Raw genomic sequence first — 10,632 nt, 5'->3', positions numbered from 1 at the left:
TACGCGCCAACCAGTGGTGGCGCTCCGCTTAGATAGTGTCGAAAGCGCCCCTACAGACCATTCTCGCACTCCTGACCAATACCCCTAGCTCCGCCACTGCCACCGCGCCTCCTACGCCTATGTGTGTAGTGTTCGGTTGAAGGAAATATCTGCTATTTTTTTCATTTCCTTCAACCAAGTTTTATAATAGCCGTTATAAGAGGTTTTAATATTTGTACATCAATAAATTAACTGTGTCTGAATTTGAGAAAATTTCTGACCAACATTCTGCATCACACTTCCCTCTACTCGTGCAATTTTGACCGGTCTGTTAGGGGTTGAAGGAAGTTTTTCTATATTGGTTGTCCATAGATGAAATTTTGTACAACATTATGGGTATGTTTTCAAGTGAGTTTATTCACGAGAAATGTGAATTTTCAAATTCTGAACAAATACGGGGCTTAAAACCTTGAAAAGTGGGGCTGACGGGTATTGTGGGCCGCGACGTAAAATCACCTACAAAAGCAAACACCCACAGGACATGCGATCAGGTCGAACATGTGTGCCGGCTTCACAATCTTCAAAAAGGTTATGGATGGAAAAAAACTATTAGGAAATACTTGGTTCTCAGGCAAAAAGTGTACATCTGGTTGGTCATTTCAAGACCGAGAAGTGCCGTTTCCGGTGATCTGGGGGGGGGGGGGGGGGGTTTCGAAACAAGAAATTTTCTTGTACGCTGCGCGCCAACCTATGGTGGCGCTCCGCTTAGATAGTAATTCGCGCCCCCCGGGTTTGAAAATCCTGGATACGCGCCTGCTCATGCCCTTCCAGTCCACACCTCCAACAAGTGCGAGGCTGGCCCGGGTATGCAATGTGGGCCCTGTTTGGTTTTCATTCATCGATAGTGTAGCAGATACAACATAATGCACTGGCGGAGAAAATAATGCCGGATGTTTTCCTACTACACTGTTTTGCAACTCTGTGTCTTTTAAACACCAACGCCACAGAGTGGGTTGGATTTACGAAACCCGTCGTAAAAGACGTTTACCCACTGCAATGGTAGTCTTGCCCCCTTCTGTTCCTTCCTAAGTTGTGTCCATGCATCTTCGTCAATTTTAAATGAAGCAGACGTTGGAATGGTCACCTCGTAAAACCTTTTGAATATGGGTGCCCAGTAGTACCTTTCTATGTGAAACAGCCATGGCACTGAAGGTTACGGAAAAGGTTGGGGAAATCTGCATTGGTAAAAATATCAACTTACAATTATTTGCATTGTTTTTTACTAGTAGAATAAACCGGCAAGGCGTCCTAGTCGTTATTTGCGAAAGTGGTACTTGGGATGCCATGTGTAAATTAAATCTCAGGTTTGTGACATCGTTTTGTTCTTTGACATGCCAAAAAGGGGCCTAAATGGGGGGAAAGGGTGAGCTGAGTGTGTTGAGGGGGGGGGGGTAGGAGACTGGGGGCCACGGCTGATAAACTTGCGGACTTTTGTTGATCATACAAATGCCATGAAACATGGGAATTAATTTTTTTTTTTTGCAAAGATCATGCATGGAAAATATGTTAAATCATGTTTTGCATACTGGTACAGCAATATGGGCTCTCTTTGTGTTCACTGGGAATAGTCAGTTGATTCAATGTACTTTCTACGATCGTTGCTATGATGTTACATGTGTTAGCATCCTTTTGCTCGAACATCAATCACATGATTCACATAAGTTTGCTAGTCATTGATTGGCTCGACCCAAAACATTTTCGGTCATAAACCATTCATTGGACACATGCCAACAATCTTTAATTCATATACTGACACAACGAATTTTTGTAGGTCAAATGACATACAATTCTTGCAGTATTAACATCGCTTTTAGTTATATTCTGAACTGTGACATTACCCCTATACATACCCCACATACCTTTTGACCATGCATTTTTTTGGGTCCCCTGGCAGAGTCCCCTGGCAGCCACCATGTAATTTACACGCTTTGGCCTATATGCGTGACGTCGATTAAGTATTTTCTGCGGAGAAAACAGCAATACTCTATCTAATGTGTGTTGATGGTAGAAAATGTAAATTAATATGCTAATGCAAATTTCGTTACCTATCTGGTCCACAAAGAGACTTTACTCCGATAGGTACAGTATAGGAATATTGTTAAATGTATGGCATTTTAGTCTCCTCAACCAGCCAAACAGTTTTATAAATGAAGTAGAAACTATAATCTTTTCTTTTATAAAAGTCTTATAATAATAGACTCACGTTTACGTGGGTCCGCCGTATTATCAACTGTTTAGCAGTGTATCTGTAAGGTGAGCGATGTCATGATTATCTCCATGATTATGTCATGATTTTCGGTTGCAGTAGAAACAACACTGAGCCTAACATTTTATAATTGAAATTTTACCAGACCATCGAAAGAGACAATTACTTCAAACGAATCATATCAATTTCCTATGCTACAAAGTGCAATTCGGTTTTCGCTAATCTGTTTTCCTAGATATCCCTTTCTTCTGTTTTGTCCCTGTTGTGTTGTTTCTCTTTGACTTCAAATGGCATTAATCTTGAAATCGTTTTCACATGTCGTAAAAATTACACGATTGAATTAACGTTACAGACTACCACAAATGTTTCATTAACTTCTGTACCTTATTGACCTGTTCGCTTCTCGGCCTTTTGGCTAAGATCATGTGTAGTATCTGTTCCCTTTCGAGGGGAATGGTGATGCACACATGACGATGATCACACAGTCACAGTACCGATGCAAGTCCCGATGATCAGATCTATATTTCGTATCTGTCCTTCCACGGTCTATTTGTTACACTCTCTCTTTGGCCCTTCAACAGTTTACCCTCTCCCCCCCCCCCCCCGAATTCTTTCTTCTTCCCTTTGTTCACTAATTCGTTTACGTCCTTAGTGTTCAACTTTCTTCTCTGTGACTCGACTAGCACTTTGCCATCATCGTCATCATAGTCATCATCGACTAGCACTTTGTCATCAATTCCTGATGGGATCGAACCGTCAAGCCCACTTACTTTTTCAAATTGATTCGATTTGACATGAGCTGATTTTAATGCCCTTCTTATACCTCAATATTATCAGGTATAGAATATGAAAAATATTTTAGGAAAACCGTCTTTGACTATTGTTAGCTTTATGTAAGGGAAATTTTTCTTTACATTCAAAAATAAACGTTTCTTTGATATACGTATAAATTATCCATGGTGTTTCACCACGATAGGCATAGAGTCGTCGGCTACCATCAAAACGGTCTAGCCTGCTTTTGTATTTGGTTATTGAATAAACACAATTCTTACCTACAAGTAAATTAAATCTTCCAAGTAACCCTCTTTATTAGAAGTGTAAATTTAAAAAAACATTACATCTCAAAATAGAGAATTGTTTACATTGAATTTACAGCGCCTTTGGCAAGTAAGGGTGACGGCCCGCTAAGATAGTATCATGTTCCCTTGGGAAATGCCCCAACACCATATTAAAATAATCTTTTACAAAGTCCCCGAAAACACCTCTTCGTCTCTTCCAAAAATCTCATTCGTCTTTGAACGTTGTAAACATACCTATAACAGAAAAACCATCTGACATTCCGTTTTTAGTGTCCTGGTATACCTCTCAGGGACCTCAGCCGGTGCTTACCACCTACATACATCCTGACCCCTCCCCCACCACAACATTCTGGAGATCGACCGAGTGTGTTTTTTTTTTTCAAGATCTCGTTCGTATTTCTATACTAGATATACGCTAGCCTAGGCTGAGCGAAAATCTCAGAATGGGGCTTGTGATTAGTTTTTCTTTTTTCTTACAAGGCGCGCATGAGCTTATATACAGTCAATGTATGGTTTACAGAAAGTCAGATGTTCTTAATATATTTGAAATTAAGGGTTTTAGCTAAAACTCGGAAAAGTCATTTGTGTGACTACCCATTATGAGGACCTGCATGAAAATTTCACATTTGAACATCCTCCCTTTAGTGAGACCCCGAGCACTTTTGCCACTACCCGTGAGCTCACCTTGCAATGTTATTTTTGTAGAACGTTAGCCTGTGTATTACATGATCAATTCGGCAAGAATAGCAACTCGAAAATTACTCCAATTTCACGCGATCCACCAGACAAGTCTGTTCCATTGCCGGAGGTAAGAAAATAATGAATGACTGTAGTATTAAAGCATGCATTTTCAAATGAACGTTGTTGCACTGATAAAATTTGCATTTTCAGAAAGCGGGAAGCAACTGACCAAGACGACTATAACCATGCAAATCATCGCTGCAGTACATCAATGCCGCTAACAATGTACATTTACTTTGAACAACGAATATATCTTCTATACAGTAGTTGACAAACCGGACAAGCTTAAAAACACTCTTAGCCAGCGGAAAGCGTCCAAAACGTAAAGTTACAACGATAGCCCTCACAGAGGGTCGGATATCAAGGAAAAGAAAAAACGGAAATGGATGAAAATGCCGTGGTGAAACCGAACAACCAATTGAGGTACCATCTCTTCTTCTCGGGTGGCTTAAGCTCCCTTCTGTAAACAAATATTCCTACGGCGATAATTTCGCCATTGGCAACAAAATTTATTTTGGAAAAATGAAATGAACGTTTTTGATAAATCTATTATTTTAATTGCGAAAAATCCACGTTTGTAGCACTTTTGCGCGGTGTTATCAAATAATGTGAGGTTTTATTTTAATTAAAGTACAATGGTAGAAGAATATTTGGTGGAAAAGGGGGCGATTGGAGTAATTTTGTAAATTTTATGGCCTTTCAGGCTGAAGGATAAAATTTGGGTTAAAGTTCGTTGCCCTGTAGCTAAAACTCAGACGCTTCGTACAGTGAGACGGAAAATTGAAGGTGCTGTGCATGGTCGATGTGTCAGAAAAGGGATTGAATGATAGCTTTTACCTGCCGAAGACTTCTACAAAGCCAGGGGGAACTGTCGTAATTATAGGCTTGGCGGGTTCGGGGACTCTTTTTAAAAACACTATGAATTGTCTTGACACATGCAACGCTTTTAACAAACTTATGTTAATTTCTTGACTCATTCGTTATTAATCAGGACAGTCTATTGGAATAGAACTGGACGAACTCGTGAAAAAGTTTTTGTTTCTTATAATGGTATTCTTTTAAGTATTGCTTTAACAACAGATCGTTGCACTTACCTTCCTGTATGTCTTCAAAACTAACTGTTCGGAATAATCGTGGCGTTTAAAAATCGGCATGTTGGCCCAATTAAAATGAATACAGTTATAAATGATGCCACCGTCATAGTATAACAGTTGCACACTTGGAGTAATATCCCTCCGAAGTTACTCCTTCATATCTTGCTCAATAAACAGTAGTTTACATAGTTACCGGTATTGTAAGTACATTGTGCGGCTGAGTCTATCAAAAGTAATAAAGATTCAAGCCAAGAATCCTATGTAAATGATACAGCAAATGTTATGAATTCACCTCTTTGTTTTTATATGCACCCTTTCCGATAGCAAAATACAGACTACCCTTTGTTTTTCAGGGCAACATTTCCAACCTCTCTTCAGTAAGTAAGCACACGTAACTAATTAGGTGACAAAGCGTTGTTAATTGTGCACGTTTACCACCTAAACAACAATTTGAACGAACACCATGAAATTAAAACCGCACCTCACTTCTTTGTACGATTAAAGTGAAGTTCCCAGGCTAATACGCCAAAGTCAATAACAGATATGTTCCCTCAATACCGGTCCTTCTGTTCTTGAGAATGAAGTGGTCCGGAGATTGCCATGAATAAACAAATTGTGTAGAAGGAAATACAAGCAAGAACACATGTGTATATAAAATGAGAATGTTGATATTGCTTTGAATTAACGTCAATCCCTTCAATAAGTCACGCCTGGTGCTGCCTTTTGGATGTAGTAATTTTACTGTTGTTATTACAATCCAATGCAGCTTGTCTTGCAATCGTCTTAAATTTTGGGACTTCGGCCAAAGTTGCAAAAGGGTTAATTTGAATTTTAAAGGGGGGGGCTGGAGGGGTGAGGGTGTGGTTATAGATTCATCAGGTGCGTATCCAGGGGGGGCGTTGGGGGCGCGCGCCCCCCGGGTAAGAAAAAGAGGAGAGAAAAAAAGAGAAGAAAAAAGGAAAAAAAGAGGGGAAAAAAAGAGGAGAGGAAAGAAGGGAAAAGAAAAAGAAAGAGAGAAAAAGGAGAAAAGGAGGGAGTAAAAGAAAAACGCGAAGACACCGGGAAGAGAAAGATAAACAGTGACATCATTACAGCGCTGAAGGGTAGCCAGTGACGGATCAATGATTTCGTAAAAGTGTGACTCACCCTACCCCTTACACCGACAACTCCATTTTTTGACGTTTCCATTTTCCTCTCTCACTAATGATCTATATATATACTATATATGGTCTATCATAACGCGTGTGTAGAATTGTGCTATGAAACCAACTGTGGCTGGTCTCGAACTCGACCGTGTCGTCGGGGAACATGACGCATTTTGGGATGGGGGCGACCGCCCGCCCCCCCCCCCCATTCAGCATTTTTTTAAATGATATCGCTAAGTAATTTCAAAAGACATTTTCGGCCAAAATTTGCTTGTACGCTTCGCGCCAACCTATGGTGGCGCTACGCTTAGATAATTTGCCAACAGGCTTCGCCCCTCCCTTGGCAAATTCCTCGCTACGCGCGTGTTCGAATTTGTAACGCAAACAGCAGATATCACATCATATCAGTGAGCATGAAAATGGCGTTCCAGGATGAAAAGCCTCAAAACTGTCCGACTTGCCTGAAAAAATAACCAAATTCTTTCGCGCGCTTCGCGCGCGTTCAACGTCTTAATGTCAATATCATATAAGCAAGCATCGGTTATTACATCGCATGCCATCATGTACCGTACGGTCCGTTCAAATTGCGCAGTATACCGCGGGATGCTAATGTAAATAACGACATGTCTCATGTAGATGTATAAAAACATGGAGGTCCAATTATGTCAAAACTCTCTTTTACATTAGTAATGGCGAATTAGGGGCTGCAACCCCACCGCGCAGTGGCCGAGCGTCCATACGGTCAGGGGGGCGGATGCCCCCCCCCCTGACGGACTCAAATCCGGGACTGCTGGCGCCTTTTTCAGCTCTTTACCACTTTTTACTTATTCTAGATTATTGACTTTTTTATTGCGCTCTCATCTACTTATTGACATTTGTCACATTTTGTTGGTGTAATTTGGCGATGACACCTTATTCTTGGTTTATCTGCAAATTAGCCAGGCCCGGAAAGGGTCATTTCAGGCGATCTAGGGAGTATCTTTACTGAAAAAATTTCTGTACGCTACGCGCCAACCAGTGGTGGCGCTCCGCTTAGATAGTGTCGAAAGCGCTCCTACAGACCATTCTCGCCCCTCCTGACCAATACCCCTAGCTCCGCCACTGCCGCCGCGGCTCCTACGCCTATGTGTGTAGTGTTCGGTTTTCGGAAATATCTGCTATTTTTTCATTTCCTTCAACCAAGTTTGATAATAGCCGTTATAAGAGGTTTTAATATTTCTACACCAATAAATTAACTGTCTGAATTTGAGAAAATTTCTGACCAACATTCTGCATCACACTTCCCTCTACTCGTGCAATTTTGACCGGTCTGTTAGGGGTTGAAGGAAGTTTTTCTATATTGGTTGTCCATAGATGAAATTTTGTACAACATTATGGGTATGTTTTCAAGTGAGTTTATTCACGAGAAATGTGAATTTTCCAATTCTAAACAAATACGTGGCTTAAAACCTTGAAAAGTGGGGCTGACGGGTATTGTGGGCCGCGACGTAGAATCACCTACAAAAGCAAAAACCCACAGGAGATGCGATCAGGTCGAACATGATGTGTGCCGGGTTGACAATCTTCAAAAAGGTTATGGATGGGAAAAAAACTATTAGGAAATACTTGGTTCTCATGCAAAAAGTGTACATCTGGTTGGTCATTTCAAGCCCGAGAAGTGCCGTTTCCGGTGATCTGGGGGGTATCAAAACAATAAATTTTCTTGTACGCTGCGCGCCAACCGATGGTGGCGCTCCGCTTAGATAGTAATTCGCGCCCCCCGGGTTTGAAAATCCTGGATACGCGCCTGTTCATGATCACGATCAGCCTATTAAGATTGTACTAGAATAGCTGATAGATTTAGGTAGCCTTTTGGTGAGCGTGCCCTGGTTTACGTCAAACCAAATCCCAGACACTGGCTTCACAAGCATCCCAAAACTCGGGAAGGTGAATAAATATCATTTAACACCCTGAGGTTTTTAAAGTGCATAGCAGACAACACACATTGTCAATCTTAAGCCGAGACGATTCCCAACGATATCACTCATATAAATAACTAAAATTTAAGTAAAGTATTGTAGTTATATATTAATTGACATATCTCTCCACCTCTTGCAACTGGTCTATGTGGGGCCTGGCACTATTGCTTCTATACCAGGTGCAGAGTTTGTGATTGGTCAGTGTGGGGATTCATTACTGCCATCTATTTAACAAAGTCTTTCAATATTTGTACATGCAAGTAACTAGCCCAAAAAAAAAACTAGACAGCTTAATTTCACCCAAAAAGAGGATGGTGTACTGCCCTTATCTACTTAAAAATGTGGGAATTACATTAAATTTTGGTTAGCTAACCAAGTCCCAGGGAATGCAATCTGCACATAGTAGGGTTTTTGCATTCCTGGAGCCTAAAGTGCCATAGCTAGAAATTATACAAAAAATCACGCAAATTCAGTAATTCCTTGATAAGGAGGGAGCATTTATCATTCTTTGATATTCTTCATGGTTTCTTCACTATTGTATTTAAGTGGAGATATTTACCAATATATGCATTTTCATCATGAGGTGATGCAGACCCACCTCAAACAGCAAATAAGGTTAATTTAAAAGATGTGCTTTTTACGTGACCCGTCATACGGGATACAAAACGTCACGGCCAAACGGCACTACCAAACCATCCCATTCTTACAAACGAACCTCAGGTCAAGCGAGCCAAAAAAAGTACATACGCTCACCGACCTGCAGAGACAAAACGCCCAACCCCCCACTGAAATATTAAAAAACTACAAAAGGACGACCAGCACGCAGCGAAACAACACCCTTCCCCAGCACACCACCGTCCAAAAAAGGCAGCCCTAGATAAACGGCGAAAATCGCCTTCGACCTGAAGGCGAATGTCAGACTTCACCGCCTCCAGGACTGCCTGCCAACTGGCAAATTTCCCCCTAAAAACAACATCACATCTATTCCTCCAAATAAGTTTTTTTACAACAGAACAAACATAAATAATACGCTGCAACACAGCAACGGAACAAACTGGAGGATCTAATCCATACAAAACAAAACCCTGTCCTACCGACCAGGAACGGTCTCCCGTTAAACGGTCGGTCCAGGACTGAAACCACTCCCACAAGTTCAAAACAAAGGGGCAATGCCAAAAAACATGGGCAGTACTCTCTAAGCTGTCACAGCCGGTCCTCGGGCACAGTCCATCACCCAATCGCCAATGATACCTTTTCAGATTGGTCACCAAGGCACCGTGTGCAATTCTCCATGCAAGGTCACGGAGCCTGCAACCATTCAGCCTTGAATGCACCGACAGGATGACGTCCCTGTACAAAAATTGCATTCAAGGCCCCATCCCGCAACGAACTGTGAACGAGGGCCGGCTGTGACAGGTCAACAGGGGGCAACTCAATCAGAGCGGAGCAAATGACACGCACCACCCTGTTTGGAGTACTACTATGCGGTTCTCTGTTGCTAAACAGCGCCGGGACCCATCGACGCAGGTGCAAACCGCCCCCAAAACGTACAAAATATGAACAAGGCAACCCTGGGTCAGTTACCGCTACAAACAACTGCTTAAATAACAAACAAGTTAACTTACTTCCCAGATGAACCACCCCTAACCCACCCTTCTCCAGTTTTTGGTACATTACCGCCCTTTTGACAAGCTCTGTACCACCCGACCAAATAAATGAAAATATCGCTCTCTCCAACCGCACCAGGACGCGACGCGGAATCGGATACACCGCGCCCGGGTACCACAAGATGGGCGAAACAAAACGATTAACTACGGTGACTTTCCCTAGGATCGAAAGCCAGCGGGTGCCAAAGGTTTCGAGCCTGCTCTCAAATACCTCAGCCCTCTCGCTCCAGGTTACATCACCAGGTGCATCGTAGCCGAACCATATACCATTAATTTTGATATTCTGATCCGACCACGACGCACCGAATGGTAAGTCTCTGTATCTCCAGCTACCAAGACGAAGGCCCTTTGTCTTTTCTGGATTCAACTTCGCCCCGGTAGCTCTCTCAAAAATAGATAAATCCTGCGAGAGTGCGCGAAAGGAGCCCAGACTCGAAACAACACATGTCACGTCATCTGCATATTGAGCGCATTTCACTTTGGCACCCCCTGGCACAACGAATGGAACAAGTCTGGAGTCCCTTTCCAAAAGACGAGAGAGGGACTCGCTAAACAAAACATAAAGTAATGGAGACAGAGGGCACCCCTGGCGCACCCCCCTCTCTACGTTAAAAACCTCCGAACAAAACCCATTTACGATAACGGAACTGAAACTTTCTTCATACAAAACAGAAATCCAATTACGAAAATTTGGGTGCAACTG

At 42.1% G+C, this 10,632-nt stretch overlaps 1 non-coding gene across 1 annotated transcript; it reads left to right on the top strand.

Moving 5' to 3' along the window:
• Nucleotides 1–2,640: 2,640 nt before the first annotated feature.
• On the top strand, nucleotides 2,641–2,825 carry LOC139957850 (U2 spliceosomal RNA). The gene has a single exon (XR_011789544.1). It is a non-coding gene; the product is annotated as a U2 spliceosomal RNA (small nuclear RNA).
• Nucleotides 2,826–10,632: the final 7,807 nt, after the last annotated feature.

Source organism: Apostichopus japonicus, chromosome 17, assembly GCF_037975245.1.
Source record: "Apostichopus japonicus isolate 1M-3 chromosome 17, ASM3797524v1, whole genome shotgun sequence".
In the NCBI taxonomy this organism is placed as follows: Eukaryota; Metazoa; Echinodermata; class Holothuroidea; order Aspidochirotida; family Stichopodidae; genus Apostichopus; species Apostichopus japonicus.
Note: the sequence above shows the minus strand (reverse complement) of the source record. Positions and strands in the feature narration are given on the sequence as shown.